We start from the raw sequence: 11,239 nt of genomic DNA on the forward strand, positions 1-11,239 counted from the left end.
TAATGGTGGTATTCCATTTAATCTAAGCACTGGAGAGCCAGAGACAGGCAAATCTCAATGAGTTCAAGGCCAGTCTAGAGAACTCCAGATCAGCCAGGGCTACATACAGAGGGATCTTGTCTCAAGAGGGCAAAAGCCAAAGCAAAACAAAAAAGCTGTCTCATTTGAGACTTTGGTAACATATATACCTGCAGTCACTTAGGAGGTAGAAGCAGGACAATCAAGTTCTAAACCTAAGACCTTGTCTCACAAGAAAGTCAGTCAGGTGGTAGCAGCACGTGCCTTTATCCCAGCACTCCCAGAGGCAGAGGCAGGCAGATCTCCCTCAGATCAAGGCCAGCCTGGTCAACAAAAGGAGTTCCAGGACAGTAAGGGTTACGCAGTGAAACTCTCATAAAACAAAAACAAAACAAAACAAACAAAAATGTATGAGTCTGAAAATAACCTACATACATTCAGATCCAGGTCTGTACTCAGACTGTTCTTGTTACCCAGATGAATGTCTTTCATTCTCCCATTTCTAAACATATCCACCACAAACCCACTTCCTCTAAAACCTTCCAAGACTTCTGTATCACTAAAACCACTTAATTCCAAGCTGGGCAGTGGTGACACACACCTTTAAATCCCAGCACTTGGAAGGCAGAGACACGCGGATCTCTGTTCAAGAGTTTAAGGCCAGCTTGGTCTACAAAGCGAGTTCCAGGACAAACTCCAAAGCTACAGTGATAAAGACATAACCCTGTCTCAAAAAACAAAAGAAAGCCAAAAAAAAGAAAAAAGAAAAAGAAGAAAAAAGAAAGAAAGCAAGCAAAAGAAAAAGCCCACTTAATTCTCAAAGCATTTCTTTGTATTTCATTTGGCACTTAGCACTTCTGTCGATTACAACTACTGTACTATTACTCCATCTCCTTAGTAGAAATCCACTCCCACATCATAAGCTCTAGAGAACATGAAACAAGGCTGTTGTTTCAATTTCTACTTTCTTCCCTCCAGTGTTTAACTCGGTGACTAGCATATAGAAATTCAAAGAAACTATGATTTTTGTAAAGGCCACGACTGAAGCATTACTGCCTCAAGGCAAAGTATGTCAGGTGTACTCATTAAAGGCTGGTTTCAGAATATCATGGCACTCTTTACTGTCCACAGATAACTTTCCATTTTCTAAGAGATGGGTTATTTTTGATAAAACTGAGAGGATAAGTTTTTTCTTATAATTGTTATTATCCAATAAAAGCATTAACAATAACACTATGCAAACTTTGTGTTCTCAAAGTTCACACCTAATGGAAAACCAGTATCTATACACACGAAAATACAACTAGGTATAATGGCACCCACTTGTAATCCCAATACTCGGGAAGCAGATGTAGGACAATCAACTAGAAAATTGAAAGCTAGCCTAGGCTATGGTTAAAATAAAAGAACACAAATTGGGGGCTGGAGAGATGGCTCAGTGGTTAAGAGCATTGCCTGCTCTTCCAAATGTCCTGAGTTCAATTCCCGGCAACCACATGGTGGCTCACAGCCATCTGTAATGAGGTCTGGTGCCCTCTTCTGGCCTGCAGATATACACACAGACAGAATATTGTATACATAATAGATAAATAAATATTAAAAAAAAGAACACAAATTATAAACTTATTTTTATTCAAACCCCCATGCTTGCTGGGCATGCATCTTTAATCCCAGTCTGGCCTATATAGTGAGTACCAGGAAAGCTAGGGTATGTAGAAAGATTTCTATCTTTTTTTTTTTAAAAAAAAAAAAAAGGAAAAGAAGCCAGGCAAATCTCTGTGAGTTCAAGGCCAGCCTGGGCTAAAGTGCAAGTTACAGGACAGGTTCCAAAGCTACATAGAGAAATCCCGACTCAAAGGGAAAAAAAATTCACCAGATACAAATAAATGCTGCATCTTCATAGTACCTGAATATATATATGTATGCATACTCACATACATGGATAGATGGATAGATGTGGACTGTCTGAAATAGGATTGCATATAGTCCAAGTTGGTTTCAAACTAGATTTGTACTTAAGGATGGCCTTGAATTTCTGATCCTCCTGCCTTTACTTTTCAAATTGTGGGAATGCTGGGATTACAGACATTCACCAACAAGATTGGTTTATGTGCTGCTGGAGTGATAGCTAAGCACTCTACCAAATCTGCTACATCCTCAGCTCTAGACCTGAAAGTACAAAATAGTGTTGACACTCTTCATTCAATAACTATTTAGTGTATATACTAGGCCATACATTATACTAGACTAAGGATTTAAAAACTAAAAGTACCTTTCATCCTTAAGATTTTGTTGCAGCTAACCTGACAAAAGGCAGGGGAAAGAAGAGGGTTATATGAGTTGTAAACAAAGAATAGCCATAAAGAGGAGGGAGGAAAGAATGGATGTGGATCACATGTAGTTGGAAAGTAAGTTTGGGAAACAGAGGTGCAAAATAAAGACATGAATGAGAACATTCAGGGTCTGAGCTGACATGTAACTATTTCAGTACAAATTAAATATCCCAGAGTCTAAGTGCTGATTTCAGTGATTTTTTTTAAAAAAAAAATAGCATACATATTAAAATAGCCATTAATTCATCATTATAGCTGACATAATTGTAAAACTCAAATCAAACTCAAGTTTAAAATAACAATGTGGGGCTGGAGAGATGGCTCAGAGGTTAAGAGCATTGCCTGCTCTTCCAAAGATCCTGAGTTCAATTTCCAGCAACCACATGGTGGCTCACAACCATCTGTAATGGGGTCTGGTGCCCTCTTCTGGTCTGCTAGCATACACACAAACAGAATATTGTATTCATAATAAATAAATATTTTTAAAAAATAATAACAATGTGAGAAATGATGTGTTAGAGGAGGTCCTTCTTTCTATGTGTTCCTTGTATTGGTTAATGAAAAAAGAAACTGCCTTGGCCTGATAGGGCAGAACTTGGGTAGGTGAGGAATCAGAGCTGAATTCTAGAAGGAAGAAAGAGTAAGAGAGAGCCATGGATCAGCCAGGGACAGGGGCTGGGAATTTTACCTGGTAAGCCATCGCCAGGTGGCGATACACAGATCAATAAAAATGGGCTAAATTAAGATGTAAGAATTAATCAATAAGAGACTAGAACTAATGGGCCAAGCAGCGATTTAATTAACACATTTTGTGAGGTTATTTTGGGGCTAAGCTAGCCAGGTGGCAGGGACGAACAAGCAGGCCCCCTGCAACAATGCAAAAACTAGACTAACATTTAAGTATGAAAATATGTACCTTTAGGATTGATTTGTTATTTTGTTTTGTTTTTATATTTTGAGACAGAGTCTTTGACCTTGGCTGTCCTAGAATTTAATTTGTAGACCAGACTGGCCTTGAACTAATAAAAATCCATTTGCCTCTGCCTCTTCTTTTTTTTTCTCTTTGATTTTTCGAGACAGGGTTTCTCTGTAGCTTATAGCCTGTGATGGAACTAGCTCTTGTAGACCAGGTTAGCCTCAAACTCACAGAGATCCGCCTGCCTCTGCCTCCCGAGTGCTGGAATTAAAGGCATGTGCCACCTCCGCCCAGCTTCTCTGCCTCTTCTTGAATGCTGGGATTCAGAGTATATAGCACTATACCCAGCCTTATTTACTTTTATTACTTTTCAGTATTAGGTTTGAGATAGAAAAGTGATCTATCATTGAACTACATTCCCAGCCACAGGTTCCATACCTTTGTAATTTGACTTCAATAATGCATAAATGCTACATTAAAAAAGATTTAATAATTGTAAGCCATGGGGACTGGAGAGGTGGCTCAGAGATTAAGAGCACTGACTGCTCTTCCAGAAATCATGAGTTCAATTCCCAGCAACCACACGGTGACTCACAACCATCTGTAATGAGATTTAGTGCCCAATTCTGGTCTGCAGGCAAACATGCAAACAGAACACTGTATACATAATAAATAAAATCTTTTTTAAAAATGTAAGCCTTAGCCGCAAATGGTAGCACATACTTTTAATCTCAGCACTCCAGAGGCCGAAACAGGCATCTCTGTGAGTTCAAGGCCAGTCTAGTATACAAAGTAAATTCTAAGAAAGAAAGGGCTGTTACAGAGAAACCCAGTCTCAAAATATAACAACAACAACAGTAAACCTTTATAAACTGGTTCACAGGAATCCAATCTTATGATTCCATCAGCTTCTAAGGTTGTTTATTGTGGGGTTGTGACAGTCTTGCTAATCTAGGCTGACCTCAAGTTTACTTCAGTGTTCCAGCTTATACTTCCACATCCAGCTTTAGCTGGAAATTCTTGGTCTGCTTTTTATTCTTTTTTTTAAAATATTAATTAATTAATTAATTTATTTATTTATTTTGTATGCAATATTCTGTCTGTGTGTATGCCGTAGGCCAGAAGAGGGCACCAGACCCCATTACAGATGGTTGTGAGCCACCATGTGGTTGCTGGAAATTGAACTCAGGACCTTTGGAAGAGCAGGCAATGCTCTTAACCTCTGAGTCATCTCTCCAGCCCTGTTTTTTATTCTTTTGAAACAGTTTCATGTAGCTCGAACTGGCCTTAAATTGATAATCCTTCTGACTCCATCCACTGGGATTATAGGCATGCATTACCATGCCTGGCTAACTGGCAGTTCTTAAACACTAATATATTAAAGAGACTTCACCTCTGAATTGTGAAACTCCACTTTGTTCACTTATGATTAAGGGCTTGACTGTGTTTCTGAAGTTTGTAACACTCTGTAGAAACAAACTGTTTCAAGTTTATTAACTACAAAGAAGACCTACATATACCACATACATCAAAAACATGTCACTAGTTGCTGAAGGGATGGCTCAGGGGTTAAAAGCACTGCTACTCTTCCAGAGGAGCTAGGTTTAAATTCCAGCACCATCACATGGATAAAAATAAACTATTAAAAACAGAACAGGGTGTTAAGAAATAAAGACTTAAAATGGGAGCCGGGTGGTGGTGGTGCACGCCTTTAATCCCAGCACTCGGGAAGCAGAGGCAGGCGATCTCTGTGAGTTCGAGACCAGCCTGGTCTACAAGAGCTAGTTCCAGGACAGGCTCCAAAATCACAGAGAAACCCTGTCTCGAAAAACCAAAAAAAAAAAAAAAAAAAAGACTTAAAATGGGCAGTGGTAGCGAACACCTTTAATCCTAGTACTCAGGGGGCAGAGGCAGGTGGATCTCTGTGAGTTCAAGGCTAGCCTTCCAAGACAGGCTCCAAAACTATAGCAAAATCCTGTCTGGAAGAACAACAAAACAAAAAAAACAAACAAACAAACAAAAACCAAGAAGAAATAAAGACTTAACCTAATCTTGAAAAGGAGTCAGACTCAAAGATATTAAGGAAATAGAATCTTGGATGCCAGTCAGATATAAAAAGTAAAACAGAGGGATGAGGGACAATTCATAGGAAAAAGTGATGGTAGTGGTGGCATTCCCCAGGGAAAAGAAAAGAGTAGAATGTAGAGTGAATTGAACATTATATTCTGACCATCTTCTCAGTTTTTCTGGACTTCATCCCCACTCAGAGCTGTACTAAAAGCAGACATGTGCAGCATGACCCTACCCTAAGAATACAGTCAACAGCTAAGACATGCCCAGCCCCTACCTGTTTTATATGATATGTGGTATAGTAATGTCTATTATGTTATATAGTTATAAACATTATATACACTATTCAGTATAAGATAAAATTATATTCAATATTACATACTATGTAAGATTACATGATGCATATTATTTGTGCATAAAGAGTATCCAAACACTGTATACACATACATATATATCCTAAAAACAAAATTCCCTACAACCACTGCAGTAAACCAGGGACCTTATAATTTACAGTAAACCCATATGTCCATTAAAGTCCATTTGATCTGGTAAAGCAAGTATCAAACTTTTTTAAGGCAAGATAGTATGTCAGGTTTGGCAATCAATAGAGTCAGTTCTTCAACTATGTCCAGCCACAGACAATACATAGACAAATGGGTTGACTGGATTCCAATACAATCTTATTTATGAACACTGAAATTTGAGCTCCCTATAATATTCTCTTCCCAAATAACATTCTTTTGACTCTTTGCTACTATTTAAAAATATAAAACAAGAAAAAAAAAAGAAAGAAAAGAAGGGCCGGGCGGTGGTGGCGCACGCCTTTAATCCCAGCACTCGGGAGGCAGAGGCAGGCGGATCTCTGTGAGTTCGAGACCAGCCTGGTCTACAAGAGCTAGTTCCAGGACAGGCTCCAAAACCACAGAGAAACCCTGTCTCGAAAAACAAAAAAAAAAAAAGAGTTTAAACAAAGGCTGTTCAGTCAAGAAGTGCACAACCATACCCAATGAGCCTGTTTTACTGTGGTGTAGAACTGGATCATGTACTTTTTCATATGAAGCTTTTTGCTAAATAAACTTTTGTGATACTCAGAAAAACAAGACAGGCAGCGGTGGCACACTCCTTTAATCCTAGCAGTAGGGAGGGAGTGGCAGGCGGATCTCTAAGAGTTCAAATCCAGTCTGGTTTTCACAGTGAGTTTAAGGAAAGAAAGGGTTGTTAGAGAAATCCTGCCTAAAGAGGAGAGAGAGAGAGAGAGACAGAGAGAGAGAGAGAGAGAGAGAGAGAGAGAGAGAGAGAGAGAGAGAGAGAAGAACAGAAGAAAGGAAGAAAGAAAGAAATTAATTCAAGGCCAGCACCAACCACTACAATCACACTTCCAGTTTGAGGACAATTACATGAGATCCTCTCAAAAAATTTAAAAACCTTAAAAATAAGATTAAAAAGCAATTCCAACATTAAAATACTCTAGAATATTATGATTCTAAATTTACTTAGCTCTCCCTCTTTCCGTATGTCAGTACCACTAGAATTCTCGAGGTGTTGCCAGACATGACAGTTTATAATCCTAGAAGTCAATAGGCTGAGGCAGGAAGGGAGCTGAAAATTTGAGGGTAGTCAAAGTTATACAGGAAACTTGTCTCAAAACAAAAGAAAAAACTGTCAGCGAAAATGAACATCAAGACAAAATGGATCAGGTGATAAAGCAAGAGTTAATAAAATTGGCCAAGCAGTGGTGCATACCTTTAATCCCAGCAACACTGCAAGTTTGAGGCCAGCTTGGTCTGGTCTACAAAGGTGGTCCAGGACAGCCAGAACTGTTACACAGAGAAACTCTGACTCAAAAAAACCAAATAACAACAACAGGGATATTTATTATTACTAATCCACATACTAGACAGAGTGTCATTTCAAATAACCAGATGGATACAGATTTAAAACAAGGGGTGGGATATTAAAACAAAAGAGAAAGTTACAAGCCGGGCGGTGGTGGTGCATGCCTTTAATCCCAGTACTCGGGAGGCAGAGGCAGGCGGATCTCTGTGAGTTCGAGGCCAGCCTGGTCTACAAGAGCTAGTTCCAGGACAGGCACCAAAGCTACAGAGAAACCCTGTCTCGAAAAAAAAAACAAACAAACAAACAAAAAAAAAAGAGAGAGAGAGAGAGAGAGAGAGAGAGAGAGAGAGAGAAAGTTACAAAGTAACAACAGGGAAGTGTAGTTACTCAGTCTTGAACTTTAACTACAATGAATTTCACAATAACAGACTGGCAAATACCCTCCCAGAAACAAAAATCATTGTTTCAATTATCAGAGGGAATGAAAAAGGAAACAATAAAAATATGAGGGTTATTGAAAGCTGTGAAACCTTTACAACAAGCACCAAAATTTTTTATCTAGAATATATGTGGACAAGAGACATAGCAAAATAAAAATCCCCAGGTGCCAGGCATAGTGGAGAATGCTTGTAATCCCTGGCAGTCTGGGAGGCCAAAGAAGAACTGCTACCAATCTGAGGCATCTGGGTTCAGGTTGTGCCTTCAATATTTAAGAATAGACCTCTTGCCTGGCTGTGGTGGTGCACGTCGTTAAGCCCATCACTCAGAAAGCAGAGACAAGCAAATCTCTTTGAGTTCTATACCTGGTCTTCAGAGCAAGTTCCAGGACAGGTTCCAAAGCTACACAGAGAAACCCTGTCTTGAAAAAAAAAATACACCTCTTTAAAACCAAATGTAATGGCACATACCTTGAATCTCAGCACTTGGGAGGCAGAGGCAGGATCTCTATGAATTCGAGTCCAGCCTAGTCTACACAGCAAGTTCCAATTCAGTCAGAAACACAAAGTGAGACCCTGTCTCAAAAACAAACAAAACAAAACAAAAACCTTCTTTGATTTTTATTAAAAGTACTACAAAGAAAAGGGAAGGTTTCATACATTTTGGACTCCATTCTAAGCCAGTAGGTAGTCAAAAAGAAGAAATACCAGTTAAATACCTGTTTTCTTTGTTCCTGTCAAGTACATATACTTCTACCTTATCGCCTCAAAAAAAAAAAAAGGAAGCTCCCTAACATCTAGCAGTCTTCAGCTTCCATAGCACTTTCTGAAGCTGATCCCCAATTTCCCCCTTTCAAATACTGATTACTTGCTTATATAACTTTAGGTTAGCCGTAAAATCTTACATCGAATAGATAAACAATTTCAACTTCAAAATACTATCAAATTCCATCTAAATGCATAAAACACTGGAGCAAATAAAAAGAATAAACATGGTACTCACTCTAAAGACACTACAATAGACCTTTAAGAAAAGTACACCTCGCAAGTGGATTCATTGTTCCAAAAGGGATACAGTAACTTGAATACAGAAGGGAATGCATGAATCTCAATGTGAGACTGACAAGTAGAACATTAACTCAAAAAAAAAAATTCTCTTCTTAGGAATTAATCACACAACTTCACCAAAGCACTACAGTCACATTACACCCCTAAAACTGTCCAGTTCATTCCAAACCACACACAGCCAAGCTCACCCCAACCAAACAGTAAAGATGTGGCTATTGGCTGGTCTCAAGACACCCTACCTTGTCTCTGCCTGAAGCAAAATTTTACTTAAAGTCAAATGTGCCTACTGTTCCTGCTGAGCTAACAAAAATCAGCCTGCAAATGACCACAAACTGAATGACAACTGCTGGCATTAATTAATTAAAAAAAAAGACATATTTCTAGACTTTCAGAAGTTCATCATGAAAGGCAATTAAAAATAACTTTTGAGACTTTTTGTTTGGAGACTGAGGGCTGAGAAACGTAGTGATGAACAAGGAACATAAACCTGAAGAAGTTGAAGCAGCCAGCTTTGTTAAAAACCAAGTGGCCACTTGCCAACACTTCTTTATACGTGTAAGACCAAACACGATGATCCTAGGCTCCCTCTCGGTTCACACTGGCTTCTCATCATATCTCCAATTAAGAAAGATCTCATAAACATTTCAATTTTGAAAAGTTAAAGGGACTTTGATAAGTCAAAACAAGAGATTTTCTAAAGCTTCGGAGAATCAATATGGAAACAAAGCTTGAAGCTGTTCAGGATCTGAGCCTCCCCCCCTCAGGCCCACAAAAAGCACACATTTTAAATGTCACACAAACAGCCTATTCACGGGCACCTAGGGCTTAGATTCCGGCACTGGAAAGGGGGCTAGCTTCGGTTTAAAATCTCAGCGGGGAAGAAAAGGCAGAATTCTGACTTGCAACTGACGAAACTCGGAGAACCCCGAATAGAACTCTCCGTCTTGGTTCGAACTTCACTCGCAACCATTTTCCCATCAGGGCTCTCACCTCCCTATAAAGGTGTCATTTGCGAATAAAAAGGCTAACAAGGACACCCCCACACTCCCTGGACTCCTGTACCCCATGATCCCTTCCCTGAGAGTGGAAGCAACAGCAAAGTGGAAGGAACAAAGCACTGACGTCAATTACGAGATTAACCCTGAGCACGGGCAGCTGGAGGAGAGGCCTAAACAGCAATACCCAAAGCCCAGCCATCGCGATCGCCAGGTACCAGGCCCATTCCGACCGGGAAGGAGGCTTTCTCGTATTCTAACCCAGGTCCCCGTATTTTCAGTTAAACCCCATCGACAATCAAGGACGGAAATTCCGGCCCCCCTCTTTTTTTTTCTTTCGGTGGTGGGGAGATGGGGGAGTGGGGGTGGGGGGAGGTGCGCAGGATCGCGAGAAGGAAGGCGAGAACTAGTAGAGAGATGATAGCCAGAATCCGGGCCTATTTTTCTCTTTAACTACGAATGACTTGAGTCGGACGAAGCATAAATTTTTCAAGGGATAAATCCGCCGACCGAATCTGAGAGAGGAATGGAGGAAAAGGACGACGGGGGAGGGGAGGGAATAAAAACGGCCAGAAGATGAGCGTCTAGAACGTTGGCTGGGAATAGGTTGGCCTTACATTTTTTATTATTATTATTTTTCTTGTTTGAAATTTATTTCTGAGAGAAAGTGGGACAAGAGAGCGGGCGACGCCGGATCCAGCGGCCCCCCGCCCCGAGGGTCTCCGCGAGCGTCCGCGGCCCGAGCCTCGCCATCCCCGCGGCGCAGCCGCGCCTCAGTCAGACGTCAGTCAGTCAGTCAGGCGGCTTCTCACCTCCAGTCCCCGCTCCGCTAGGCCCGAACCATCTCCCGACCGCGGCTGCGGCGGCGGTGGCGGCGGCGCCCGGCCTGCACCTTCACCGGACGAGCATTCGGGCCCGCCCAGGAGGCGGCGACCGGCTGCCAAGGGCGAGGGGCAGCGGCGGATCCGGAGGCCGCGGGGAGCCGAGGCGGCGCACCTCACTCGGCGGACGCCAGGGTTCCGCCCCGCTCCATGACGGCCCGGCCGAGCCCGGGACGGGTGACTGAGCCGGCGGCGGGGGCGGGCTGACAGAGCCCTGGCACCGAGATCCCCGCCCCGTCCGCTGGGGGCGGCGGCGGCGGCGACGACTCGACTCCCGCAGCCCGCACTGTGACTGACGCAGTGGCTGCGGCCCATGTGACCGGGGCCGGGCGGCTGCGAGCGTCACGTGACCAGGCCGCGCCCCTCCCGCGGGCAGCGCGGGGGCCGCCTGCTCGCTGCTCGCGAGGCGTCGCCCCCGCGGAGTTGACGTGCGGACTGACGTGCGGGGCGCCTGGGCCCCGCGGCCTAGGGAGGCGAAGCGCAGGCCGCAGCGGATCCTGCGGGTGCGGTGCCAGCGTCGGGCCGGCCGACCGAACCCGGCTCCGGGCACACGCCCTCCTGCGTAGCCCGCTAGGGAGGCGCGGCGGGCCGGGGAGGCCCCCCCCCCCCCGCAGCCGGGTGGACCGGTTCTGGGGCTCAGGTGAAGGCCGGGCCTCGGCCGCCCCGAGTCCCGCAGCGCTCCGCG

The 11,239-nt window shown here is 42.9% G+C and overlaps 1 protein-coding gene across 2 annotated transcripts in view; it reads right to left on the reverse strand.

The window, feature by feature from the left end:
* The window catches only part of Aff4 (ALF transcription elongation factor 4), an 84,327-nt gene extending 73,701 nt beyond the window's left edge, over positions 1–10,626 (reverse strand). For both annotated transcript variants that reach the window (XM_075992668.1, XM_075992667.1), the window contains exon 1: positions 10,486–10,626. The gene's annotated coding sequence lies outside the window, so the exon portion shown is untranslated. The remainder of the gene's footprint in view (positions 1–10,485) is intronic.
* Between the last annotated feature and the right edge of the window lie 613 nt (positions 10,627–11,239).

This window comes from Microtus pennsylvanicus, chromosome 11, assembly GCF_037038515.1.
Source record: "Microtus pennsylvanicus isolate mMicPen1 chromosome 11, mMicPen1.hap1, whole genome shotgun sequence".
Taxonomy (NCBI): Eukaryota; Metazoa; Chordata; class Mammalia; order Rodentia; family Cricetidae; genus Microtus; species Microtus pennsylvanicus.